Source organism: Monodon monoceros, unplaced genomic scaffold, assembly GCF_005190385.1.
Source record: "Monodon monoceros isolate NGI ecotype Baffin Bay Population unplaced genomic scaffold, NGI_Narwhal_1 Super_Scaffold_15, whole genome shotgun sequence".
NCBI classification, from domain to species: domain Eukaryota; kingdom Metazoa; phylum Chordata; class Mammalia; order Artiodactyla; family Monodontidae; genus Monodon; species Monodon monoceros.
Window position 1 is genome coordinate 70,116,614 of NW_021703771.1, and position 12,906 is coordinate 70,129,519.

The following is a 12,906-nucleotide window of genomic DNA, read 5'->3' on the forward strand; positions in this document are numbered from 1 at the left end:
AGATGGCAGTACATTTCCTGGGTTCCAAAGCTCACACTCTGAACCACCATACTATGCTGAAAACACTACACTGAAAACTGTTTTGAAAATTCTTGATACAAGTAAGCACACTTAGTTTGAATAGCAAAATGATGGAAAACTTATATTGCTTACTCTAAAGTTGGGAACTGGGTGTGAATTATCTCCCAAAGGGCTTCATGTTTCCTTGGAGCTGGGGAATTTTGCTCAACTCCACCAGCAGAATTACCACACATTGACTTACAATGGAAATCTACCAACAGAAAAAAGATCTAACTCAAAACTGCTGTCTAATTATAGTAACTTATAAAGGTATTAGAAAAATACTTAAAGTAAAAAAGTATAATAATTATTGTATTCTATGGTTCTGCAAGTTAATAAATGATATGCCATTCTAATTTCAAGTAAATGTACTGGGAATTTTTTAAAGGGTCACTCTGTTTTTCAGATAGGTAATTATTATTTCCAGAATGTTTACTAAGAGAATTTAGAGTAAAAAAAAAAGAGAGGGAATTTAGAGTAAAAAAAAAAAAAAAATTTCATGAGTAGATTTGAAGATAATTAGCTAAATTTCAAATAGGTGCCACGTGACAATTGTAAGACTGAGATCAACATTGTTCAGATATCACTGAAGCTTCAACGTACTAGCTACCTTCTTTAAATAAATTCAGCTTAACAGCGTTAAAGCATCTAAATGTTTCTTTCACTGAAGGGGTACATCTGGTTTAGGGGAAGATTGCAATATATTTGAAAGAACCCCAGATTGGAAATCTTTAGCTATATATACCCCAAATTAGCTGTTTCCTTGTGGTTAAATCACTTAACTCCTTTAAGCCTCAGCATTTTTAATCTCTAAAATGATGAGTTTGAATTATATAAAATAATAATACATGTATTAAAGACTTATTATGTGTCCCTATGTCCCCAGCATTGTATCCTTGACATTGTTTAATCCATATACCTGTGTGAAGTAGGTGTGACGTCTGTATTAATCAGGATATGCTACACTATGCTACAGTATCAGGAAAGAAGGAAGGGAGGGAGGGAGGGAGGAAGGGAGGAAGTGAGGGGGAGAGGAGGGAGAAAAGAGAGAGGAAAGGAGAAGGGAAGAATGGGAGGGAGGACTGAAATCTCAGTGCCTCAATAAAACAGCATTTATTTCATGTTCACATAAAATCACATGCAGGATGGGCCACCCTCCTTCATCCTGGTAGCAACTCTAGCTGGAACATGGTCTCTAAGTTACTGCAGTAAAGGAAATGCCGGAGCTGGAGGTTCGTCCCCCGAAATCTAACTGCAAGGGAGGCTGGAAAATGCGTTCATCCTAATGCCTGAGGCCAATGGTGAACAGGTTTCATCGTCTGTGCCACAGTCATTATCCTCAATCTACAGGTAAGCAAACTGGGGCTTAGATATACTAAGAAGCTTGCCTAGAGACACAAGGCGAATAAGTGATAATGACTAAATTCACAGGCTCGCCAGAATCCAGGGCCTCTCACTGTTGTGGCCTCTCCCGTTGCGGAGCACAGGCTCCAGACGCGCAGGCTCAGCGGCCATGGCTCACGGGCCCAGCCGCTCCGCGGCATGTGGGATCTTCCCGGACCGGGGCACGAACCCGTGTCCCCTGCATCGGCAGGTGGACTCCCAACTACTGCCGCCACCAGGGTAGCCCAGTGCAGATTCTTTTGTTATCCTTTTTCAGGTTTTCACTACAATGCATGATCTGCTTTCATGTAGCCACATAGACTAACACGTGGCAGAAATTTTTAGCACAGATTTCCATGAACAATCCTTACCATTTATCAAAACCCAGTCTGATGGTGAAGAGTGCCTCCAGGACCTCAGGGAATGTTCTGCCACCTCAAGTAACTAGATGTGACTTAAAATAACCTTCATCCTTCTGTAATGGGATACTTAATTTACCATAAGCAGTGGTGAGGCAGGGGTAGCATTTTTAAGTGGTTGAGAACATCATTAAACTTCCTTTTTTATAATTTTTAACTAAATGAAAATTAACTCCTCTTCTTACTGCCTTTTGTTAAATAACTGGTTAAAACATTATGGGATGAGAAGATGTGAAATTCATACATTTACAAGATTATTGTAGAACCCTAGTGATAGAATAAAATACATTTCTAGGAGAGAGGACTTTTAATCAGTGAGCAGTTTCTGCTCACTCAGGCTGGTAATATCTGACTTGACAAAATACAATCTATTTCTCCTGTAGAAGTAGGTATCATTTATTCCTTGATTAGATATGTTTTATTTCTACTTAGCGGAGACAGTGGCTGCAGCCTCCCCAGCAAAAGACAGCCTCAGAGGCACAGTATCTGAGACTCAGAGAGATGGAAGCTATAAAGGGCCTCTGACCTTTGACCCGCATTCACAAGGCACCTAGTGAGCCCTGTGGGTTGACATGACTGTTCCCAAGATACAAAGAAGGTGTAATTTATGGCATTATTTACACTCACTTTTCTGATCAGGGTCTCTGCTGCACAGATTTTCAGAGAATTCCTTCTCATTCTAATAGGTAGCAAAATACTACTCAAATGGTGTATTGTTTCAGCCTGTTCTACCTACACAAAGACTCTAGATCCTCATTGCTTCTTGGTTGCCATGACTCTCCAGGTTTGATTCTCCTGATCTGGGTTCTGAAACCCCAGAGACGGTAAATACTATTCACCTTCCCTTTCACGTTCCACCATTCTAAATTTGCCTAAATACAAAGGCTACGCTAAAGGGAAAAAGTGCACTCATGAAAGATTTAGTTTTCCCTGATTATCGTCTCTCCTGTTTACCATTTCTGTTGGAATAAGCAGATAAAATTGAATGACAAATTTCATTTTTGTCTGGTGCCTGTGTATGAAAAATAATAATACTGCAGGTCATTATGTATAATGTATAAAGCAGGTTTCACTTCAAATCAAAAGTATCTATATTCCTCTTCCTTACAACCAACGTGAACGGGTTTTAATTTTATGTCCAAAAATGTTTATCAAAAGCTTAACAAACACCATCTTCGTATACTTAAAATTTAAAAAACAAAAACGAAAACATTCTTTTCAAGCTGATTCTCTTTAAGCTACTGTCTAGAAACGGTCCAGAACCACTGCTGAATATTTTTTGAAAACTTCACCTCCACTGCCAAAGTGAAAGGAAGGAGAGGAAAATCTTTTTCACATTTTGGAAATCATAGGATCCCTCAAGACACTGGAAATTCAGCCTAAAATATCAGTGAATTTAATTCCTTATCAAATGCCATTTTCTTTATATTAAAAATAAAGTTAGAAAAGTTATTTATGAGTATACCACTGCTCAATTTGACCATATAGCTGCTCAGAGAGTTGCTGCAGTTTCTTTCAAAGATTTTAAATAAAATGTCAGTACTTTGTTGTGTCACCTGGCCAAAGGCAGGATTGAGGTTCTTTTCTTTCTTGAATTCTTTATGGTATAAAGGAGTATCACAGTATTTTACACATTTAGTAGTTTGTTGCTGAGAATCAGGGGTCAGGATGAGAACCTCACAATCTAATGATGTTCAAGTGTGCTTCTTCCAATGGAAGTAAACCCACATTGCTGGAAACACAAAAAATCAGCATCGTAGGGATATTTCAAGCCTCCAGGTTTTAGGTAAATCAGTTAACAATAACAAATGTTACTCTAAGGCAGTGGTCCTGAACATGGGCTGCACTTTAGAAGCACCCAGAGAGCTTAAAAATAAATAAAACATACCTGGGCCTCATGTCCCAGTGTTTCTACTGTGCATCCAGGCTTGAGAATCATTGTCTTAAGTGTACAAGTATAGACACTGGATTAAAAAAAGAAAACAAAAAAGCAATCCTCAAGAGTTGTAGAAAAGTCTATTTAAAAAAATCCTGCTCCTGCCTATAACCCTGTCTCACATTTTGTATAACAAACCGATAGCTCAGCCCTTGTGGCTCAGCAGGCCCCCATAGAATCCTCTGCATGAAGAAAAGCTACATTAAACACTAAACAACAATTCTTAAGGAAAGGAAGAGCTTTCTTCTCTCATCTTCATTAACTCCTCATCTTCCAACTGGAACCAGCATCCTCCAATATGAAAGAGCCAGATTTAGACTGAATACCAAATGAGGAGGGTGGGAATCTGAGAGGCGATTTTGGAAGACGAACCCTATGTGCCCCCAACAACAACAAAATCACCAGCTTTATTCTTTATATTTCCCTTTATACATATATTTATATTCCCTTTATATTTCCCTGCAGACGTGGATAATCTGTGTTCCATCAGCCTCCCTAAGGTTCCTGTATTATCTGTGAAGAATCCCAATTTGTGATTCATTAAGGAGCTGGTTACAAAGAACTGAAAGCCAGGCATTGTGCTCGGTGCTAAGAATTCACAGGAAATTAAAAAGCCAGACACGTATACAAAATGTCCAGGAACACAAGAGTGGGAGTGACCAGTTCCGGGTCAGTTCGGAGTCTTCCCTCTGCTCAGCAGGCATGGCCACCTCTGCCTGGGTCTGCTCCATTGTCACCCTCCAGGCTGTCCGGAGGGAAGAGAGCTGTGCGGCAAGAGGCACTGCAGTCAGGCCATAATTAAGCCATGTAATCAATCAACAAATAACAAATGTTGAATTGCAAAGGGAGATTGTCATCAATAGTTTCTTCATATTCTATAACCATTAGTAATAGAAAAAATGCAGAGGAGATTATCACCTTAGGTGACATTTAATGTTTCTGACCTATGATTTGTGAAATTTTATCACTATTTTGAAAGAAGGTATATAGCTAGGATCATGGCTTATGGATGTTTTGCTGTGTGTGTGTGTGTAATAAAAATTGTCCTAGGTACTCCTGAGGCTACAAAGATGAAAAAGAAAGAAGCCCACAGCATCGGGAACTATAATTGACACATTACATAAATGATGTCATTCAATTTATTATTACTTATTTTATTTATTATTTATTATCTCATTTGACTTAATCCTTCACAACAACCTCATGAGTTTTTATATTACTTTTTCTTGATTTGTAACCAGATATTACCCATAGGCCCATTCTCTTTTGTATACCAGGATTACCTCACCCTCTAATTTGTGTATAAAAGCAGAATATCAAGAGTATTTTATGTTCAAATAATTTTGGAAACTCCTAGTTAAATAAAGATCCTTCTTTACCGTAGAACATCTTAGCACTTTTATATCCAGCATTCCCTGGAACGCTCTAAGACAGTGAGTGATATTTACACAATGTGGGCTCAACTGGTTCAACCACAGAAACTCTTGTTAACATGACTTCTTTTGGCAACGCTATCTAGGGAGAAACCTTTTGTGTATTCTGCTTTATACTGTCTGCCCTCAGAAGCTACAGTCTCCAAAGAGTGTTGAGTGAAGGCACAAATACCCATCTTTTTTTGTTTTTTTTGTTTGTTTGTTTGTTTTTTGCGGTACGCGGGCCTCTCACTGTTGTGGCCTCTCCCGTTGCGGAGCACAGGCTCCGGACGCGTAGGCTCAGCGGCCATGGCTCACGGGCTCAGCCGCTCCGCTGCATGTGGGATCTTCCCGGACCGGGGCACGAACCTGTGTCCCCTGCATCGGCAGACGGACTCTCAACCACTGCACCACCAAGGAAGCCCACAAATACCCATCTTAAAGGCAGAATGTGATCAGTGCTCTCAGAGAGGTAGAGATAGAAGCCAGGGCAGTTCAAAGTAAAAAGAAAAATACCTCCAACTGCTAGAACAGGCTGCCCAGGAAATGTGACATTTGGTCTTTATCAACAGTGGCATCAATTTCCTACCAAGATCCCACTCTCTTCTCGATACCGAAACCCAGTGATTAGCAATGTTAGCTGCAATTTGGAATCCCTGGGAGGCTTTAACAAATGCTAATCTCTGGGTTTTACTCCCAGAGAGTCTGATTTATCTGATATGGGGTGTGGTCTAGACATTAGGATTTTTAAATCTGTCCAAGTGATATAATGAGCAGTCAAGGCTGAGACCTTGGCATAGTCTGTGACTTGGCTTATCCAGAATAAAAAACGGATGCTTTCTCTGCAAAAATTCTCATGCCATACCTCTCAGCTGTTCCCACAGTCAAAAACCACAATCCAGGTATAGGTTTGAACCTTATTTATATCTGGGCCAGTATCACGGATGCTTCCAGATTTGCCTCCTTCTTCTTTCAGATTTTCTCCCTTGAGGTATGCCTATCATTTAAAATGAAGCCTATGGAATCATACCAGTATCAGGATAATAGAGTTGTTAAGAGCACAGGCTCAGTGTCAGACTGCCAGAATTCAAATATATTTACTAGGTTTCTAAACTTAGGTAAGATACCTAAGACTTTTTAAGCCTCAGTCTGTAAAACAATGTTAATAATAATACCAACCCTTATAGGATTGTTCAGAGGATTTTAACGAGTTAACCCTGGAAACACCCTGTGCAGTGCCCGGCACATTTTTTTTTTTTGCGGTATGAGGGCCTCTCACTGTTGTGGCCTCTCCCGTTGCGGAGCACAGGCTCCGGACACGCAGGCTCAGCGGCCATGGCTCACGGGACCAGCCACTCTGCGGCATGTGGGATCTTCCCAGACCGGGGCACGAGCCCGCGTCCCCTGTATCGGCAGGCGGACTCTCAACCACTGCACCACCAGGGAAGCCCCCGGCACGTATTTGATATTCATTAAATGTTAGCTACCTTCCTCCTCCGCTCCTTCTCCTCCTCCTCGCTCTTCTTCTTCAACAAGTTAGAGGAAGCTTGTTAAGACCCTGTTAGGAGCTGGAAGTTTCTTAGGGATGCAGAATCTCAGGCTCTACCCCAGATCTGCATTTTCAAGGTGAATTATATGCACATTTAAGTTAGAGAGACACTGCTTCAGTTCAGTGATTCTCAGCTTTGCTCAGATTAGAATCACCTGGAAAGAGCTTTTAAAAAATTGATCCCAGACAATAAAATCAGAATTGTGGGGATGCGACCCAGGCATCAGGATTTTTAGAGTGTCACAGGCAATTCCAGAGTGCAGCTAAAGTCGAAAAAACTGTGATTTAGGTCTAGAGATTACCAATAACCTCCAAGCTGCTTATTCTAGGCCAGCCTCACTTTTTCTCTCCCTCTCTCTTCTTGTATCCCTCTCTCTTTCTCCCTCCCCCTCTTCTTACTGCAGCCAGATTCTATTTTCCTTTCCAAATTTATATGCTTATTCTTCCCTCAAACTTGCTTATGTTCAGATTCTGAACACTAACTTGAGCATTGATAACTCTCTCATTAGAAAGAGGCTAAACTGGTATTCCAAACTCAACCCTTCGTCGCTTCCTAGATACGCTCCCATACCTGTGATCTCCTTAATTCACATACAGCCTGATCCACACCACCTTCATTTTATGTCCTTTACACTCACATCTGCTAAAATGAAGGGTCTTTTAATTCCTAGTAGGTGAACATTTCTGCACATAAAAAAATAAAAACTTTTTTGAAAAAATGTTTGTCTAAAACATATTACCTAGAAGATGGATTGTGATTCCTTATTTTTATAGCTTTCAGACTTCTTTTACTTTCACGAGCACATGTGAATCTTACAACAGCCCTTTAAAGTATTCTAAACCCCATTTTGCCCTTATATGTAGTGCGGAGGAGTTAAATTACTTGAGGGAAGAGACCTGCAAATAATAGAAAAACAAAACGAACAAATAAGAAGTAGGGAACTGCACCACTTACCTCTTAAGAGCTTTGAATTAAATGACAAAGCACCTCTGAAAAAGCAACAAAACATTTCCACTCAAACAACAATGTTCATGGCATTTTTCATTTCATTCATTATATTATTTCTTTAGCTCCAGAATTTCTGTATACTTAAAATTTACTAAGAGGGTAGATCTTAATATCCTCACCACACAAAACAAAAACAACAACAAAGGTAATTATGGGAGGTGGCATATATGTTAATTACCATGATTGTGGGGATCATTTCACAACGCATATATGTATCAAAACATGAAGTCATACATCTTAAATATATACAATTTTTATTTATCAAAAAATTAAATGTAGAACATGTCTATATTCATTTTCAGTAAAACTAAAATTTTATGGTCATATACCCATATATGTACATGCTATTTGCATAAAATGACAGCTGCCCTGGAACACAGAATTGGAGTTATTTATTTTGACCTTTCCTCTTTAAAGAAAAATTGACTATCAAAAATGGAGGGATAGACTAGAAGTTTCTCATCAGTCTGTCATGCTTTAAATAAAGACTATTCTTAATACTTTTAGAAATGCTCTTAACTTTGTGAATGTCATTTTGAACACAACTCAAATCCAGCTTTTTAAGACATATGCACAAAACACACAGCAGTTACTTCAAGCATTTTATTGCAGCCAAATGAGAGTTTTAATGAAAGGAAAGGCCCAGAGCCTTTAGTTAGAAATTATCTCAGTCACCCTTTATATCAATAGTATCTCATCTGTTTCTCTATTCTTGCGCAGCTTGTTCGAGAACAATATGGGTGTGTTTGTCCCAACCAATAGACTAAGATATCAGGAGAGCAGGTGATATGTCTAACACTTCTTTATATCAGAGCAAAGCCTTGTTCAGTGCCTTGTATATTACATATGCACATATTAAATGCTGAATACTTTTAACTAACTTGAAAATACATTTAAATGATTGTACAGATTTGTTGTCTCTATCCCAATGCCTAGAATAGTGCTTGGCATCAAGTGGGCATTCAATCATTATTAATGAATGAATAAACATTTGCTAAGTGAATAAATAAATGATTTTTTTTTTTTAAAGTAACTGTGCTGGGCTTCCCTGGTGGCGCAGTGGTTGAGAGTCCGCCTGCCGATGCAGGGGACGCGGGTTCGTGCCCTGGTCCGGGAAGACCCCACATGCCGCGGAGCGGCTGGGCCCGTGAGCCATGGCCGCTGAGCCTGCGCGTCCGGAGCCTGTGCTCCGCAACGGGAGAGGCCACAACAGTGAGAGGCCCGCGTACCGCAAAACAAAACAAAACAAAACAAAACAAAAAAAGTAACTGTGCTTACCAAAGAACCTAATTTATTTAGCAAGTTCTTGGGAATTGAAGGAATTAAGGTTTGCAAAGTGAAAGAGGAGCCATGAATAAGTGAATAAGTTTTAGTCTTGTTATCCTGGATATTTTCTTGGAGTTTCTTGCTGTATCTCAACCAACCAAGTTTGATATATATTGGACAAGGAATTTTCAGGCCTTCAAGTCCCCCTATGACAATGATCAATAATGAATGCTTTTCAGCTGGTAGTACCCGAAATTTCCAAAGCTTTACGTTTATTCATGAGCAACTTCCTGCAGTATGAAGTATCATGGAGCATTTTGTAAATGCTAAGCATTTGAGTTTGCATCTAGCAGAGCCAGGGCCTTTAATAAATCCAAAAAATATTTTTTGTTGAAATAACATTCTTAAAATACCATTTAGTTTTTGCATAAGCAGCTAACATACCTGAATCTCATTGAGTCTTAGCCAGTTTTCAGGAATTATGTGGGGCGGGGCGGGGGGGGGGGGAGTGGATAGAGGAACAAATTAAATGACACTATGAAGAAGCAAACAGATACATCCACACTGTGAGACAGGAAATTGACTTAGTTACTTTAACAAATTAAGGGCATGAAAACCAGAAAGACAGAAGCTATTGCTTTAGGTTAAGAGGTCTTAATGGATTTAATGTTACTTAAGTCATTAAATTGAAAGAAATATGTAAACTTTTTAAAAGAGTTTTTAAAAGATAAATGAAGACATTTGAAAATGGCCTGGATAGTGCATAATTTCAAAAGTTATTGTTGACTTCTGTCCAGCTCTGCATACAAGGAACTTGGAAGTTGTCGATCCACCCTAACAACAAGTAAAACAAGTAAAAAGTTGACAGACTGAAAAATCAACAACTCTTCTGAGATCCATACGAAAGATAAGGCCACAGGTCAAGCCACAGTCCTCAAGATAGGAGAAGAAACTGGACAGGCAAATACAGAGAATAACAATTTACCAGAGCAGAGACTCATGAGTGGAAACTACTCTGGGAACCAGTGCTTGGGCAGAAAAACTTGAATGTATTTGATCGATTGCTGGAGACTCTGTGTGGACAAGTCTGATAGTTAAAAGCTCCAATGAGACCCAATCATAGTGAAGTCTGTCCCCGTCCCCTGCCAATTTTGTAAGATTTAATTCCAGGAGCTCATGCTTCCATTAGAGGGAGGAGAAAAGCAAGAACTTTGAAATATGCCAGAGCATTCTGTTCTTAAGAAGACTCACCTCAGAAGAAACTAGTTAAACAGAGCCTAAACTGCCGGGGTATTTTCAGAACTTAACTGATGGGGAAAGTGAAATAACTAACCATCCCAGCCTAACTATCCCCTTCTACCTAAGAGGGGGGGGAGTGTGGTGGTGAAAAATATGAAAAATACTAGTGAAAATCACAGTCCAGAAGCATAGTCTCACTAAAAGACTGAGACAAAATCACAGGACTATAGAATGCTTCCCCTCCCCCAACACCTCACCACTGCATAGCTAAAGTCCTATTTACAGCAGTTTCTTTTAACCCTGTATATCATGTCCAGCTATCAAGAAAAATTTACAAGGCATATAAAAAGGCAAAAGATCACAATTTGAAGAGACAGAGCAAGCATCAGAACCAAATATCGCAGAGAAATTGGAATTATCAGAGTGGGGTTTTAATGTAACTATGATTAATATACTAGGCACTCTAATGGATAAAGTAGACAGCATGTAAGAACAATTGGACAATATAAGCAGAGAGATGTAAATCCTAAGAACCAAAACACTAGAGATGCTCGAGATCCAAAACACTGTAATAGACATGAAACATCCTTTTGATGAACTTAATAGTAGTCTGGACACAGCTGAAGAAAATGTCTCTGAGCTTGAGGATATCTCCATAGAAACCTTCAAAACTGAAAAGTGAAGAGAACAAAACAGAACAGAATATCCAAGGACTGTGAGACAACTACAAAAGATGTGAGTTGCATAATGTGAATACCAGAATGAGAAGAAAAAGAGTAACAAACAGAAGAAATATTTGAGACAATAATGGCTGACAATTGCCCCAAATTAATGTCAGACACAAAACCACAAATCTGGGATCCAGGAAGGTCACAGAAAACCAGGATACATACCAAAAAAGCAGGATACATACCAAAAAAAAACCCAAACAAACAAAAAAATTAAAAAACCAAACCAAAACAAAACAAAAACTACACACTACACCTAAGCATATCATTTTAAATTATAGAAAACCAAAGATAACTTTAACACTCCTGAAAGAAGACAGAGGGAAAAAATATCTTACCTATAGAGAAACAAAGATAAGAATTAAATACAACTTCTCTTCAGATACTCTGCAAATAATAACAGAGTGAAATATTTAAAGTGTTGGGAGTTTGTTGCTAGTAAACCTGCCTTGCAAGAACTGTTAAAAGAAGTCCTTTAGAAAAAACAAAAAGAACATAGGTCATAAACTTAGATCTACATAAGGAAAGGAAGATCATCAAAGAACGATTATGTAAAGGTAAAATAAAAACTTTTATTTTTGTTATTCTTAATTGACCTAACAGATAACAGACTGTTCAAAATAATAAAAGCAGCAATGTATTCTATCATATATGTTATATATATGATATATGTATCATATATATAAGTATGCTTATATATAAATGAAATAAATGACAGCCACAATACAAGGGACAAGAGGGAAGAATTAGGATTATTTAGTTTTTATAAGTTACACTATGTGTGAAGTGATACAGTTTTATTTGGAAATGGACTTGGATTAGTTGTAAAAGCATATTGCAAACTCTTGGGCAACCACTAAAAAATGTTTTAAAAAAGAAATGCTTGGGGCTTCCCTGGTGGCGCAGTGGTTGAGAGTCCGCCTGCTGATGCAGGGGACACGGGTTCGTGCCCCGGTCCGGGAGGATCCCACATGCCGCGGAGTGGCTGGGTCCATGAGCCATGGCCGCTGAGCCTGCACATCCGGAGCCTGTGCTCTGCAATGGGAGAGGCCACAACAGTGAGAGGCCCGCGTACCGCAAAAAAAAAAAAAAAAAAAAGAAGTGCATCTGATATTCTAGGAAAGGAGATAAAATGGAATCATATAAAATACTCAAAAGACAAAAGGCAGAAAAAGAGTAGAGGACAAAAATAAAAGCAAAGAACAAGAGCAACAAATAGAAAACTGTAACAAATATGGTAGATATTAATCCAACTATATTAATAACCACTTTGAATGTCAGTTGTCTAAATGCACCAATTAAAAGAGAGATTGTCAGCATGGATCAAGAAACATGACCCAACTGTAACCGAAAGTGGAGTCTGGCTGCTCACCGCTCAAAAGCCAGTAAAGAGGCAAAGTTGGTGCAAAGGAAAGTTTGCTTTGCTTTGGATGCTGGCAACCAGTAGTACTACTCCTCCCACCACCCCAACAATCAGGGGGCAAGAGCTTTTACAGACCGAGGGAGGGGGCTACATACAGAAACAGCACAGTCAGCTCTGACAGTCATCTTGAAATTGGTCATCTTGATTGTTTTAAGTACATTTAATCTTCAGTTCCAGGGTTGGTTTGTTCCCATTTATTTAAGGCCAATTCTCGGAATTGTGGCAGCTTATGTGATGGCTACAGTCTGGTCATCATATAGTTAACTTCTTCCACCTGGCGGGGGTTTCAGTATTTACAAAACAGCTCACAGGATATGGCTCAGAATATTACCTATAGCTTAATCTCCAAAATATACAAGCAGCTCATGCAGCTCAATATCAAAAAAACAAACAACCCAATCCAAAAATGGGCAGAAGACCTGAATAGACATTTCTCCAAAGAAGATATACAGATTGCAGACAAACACATGAAAGGCTGTTCA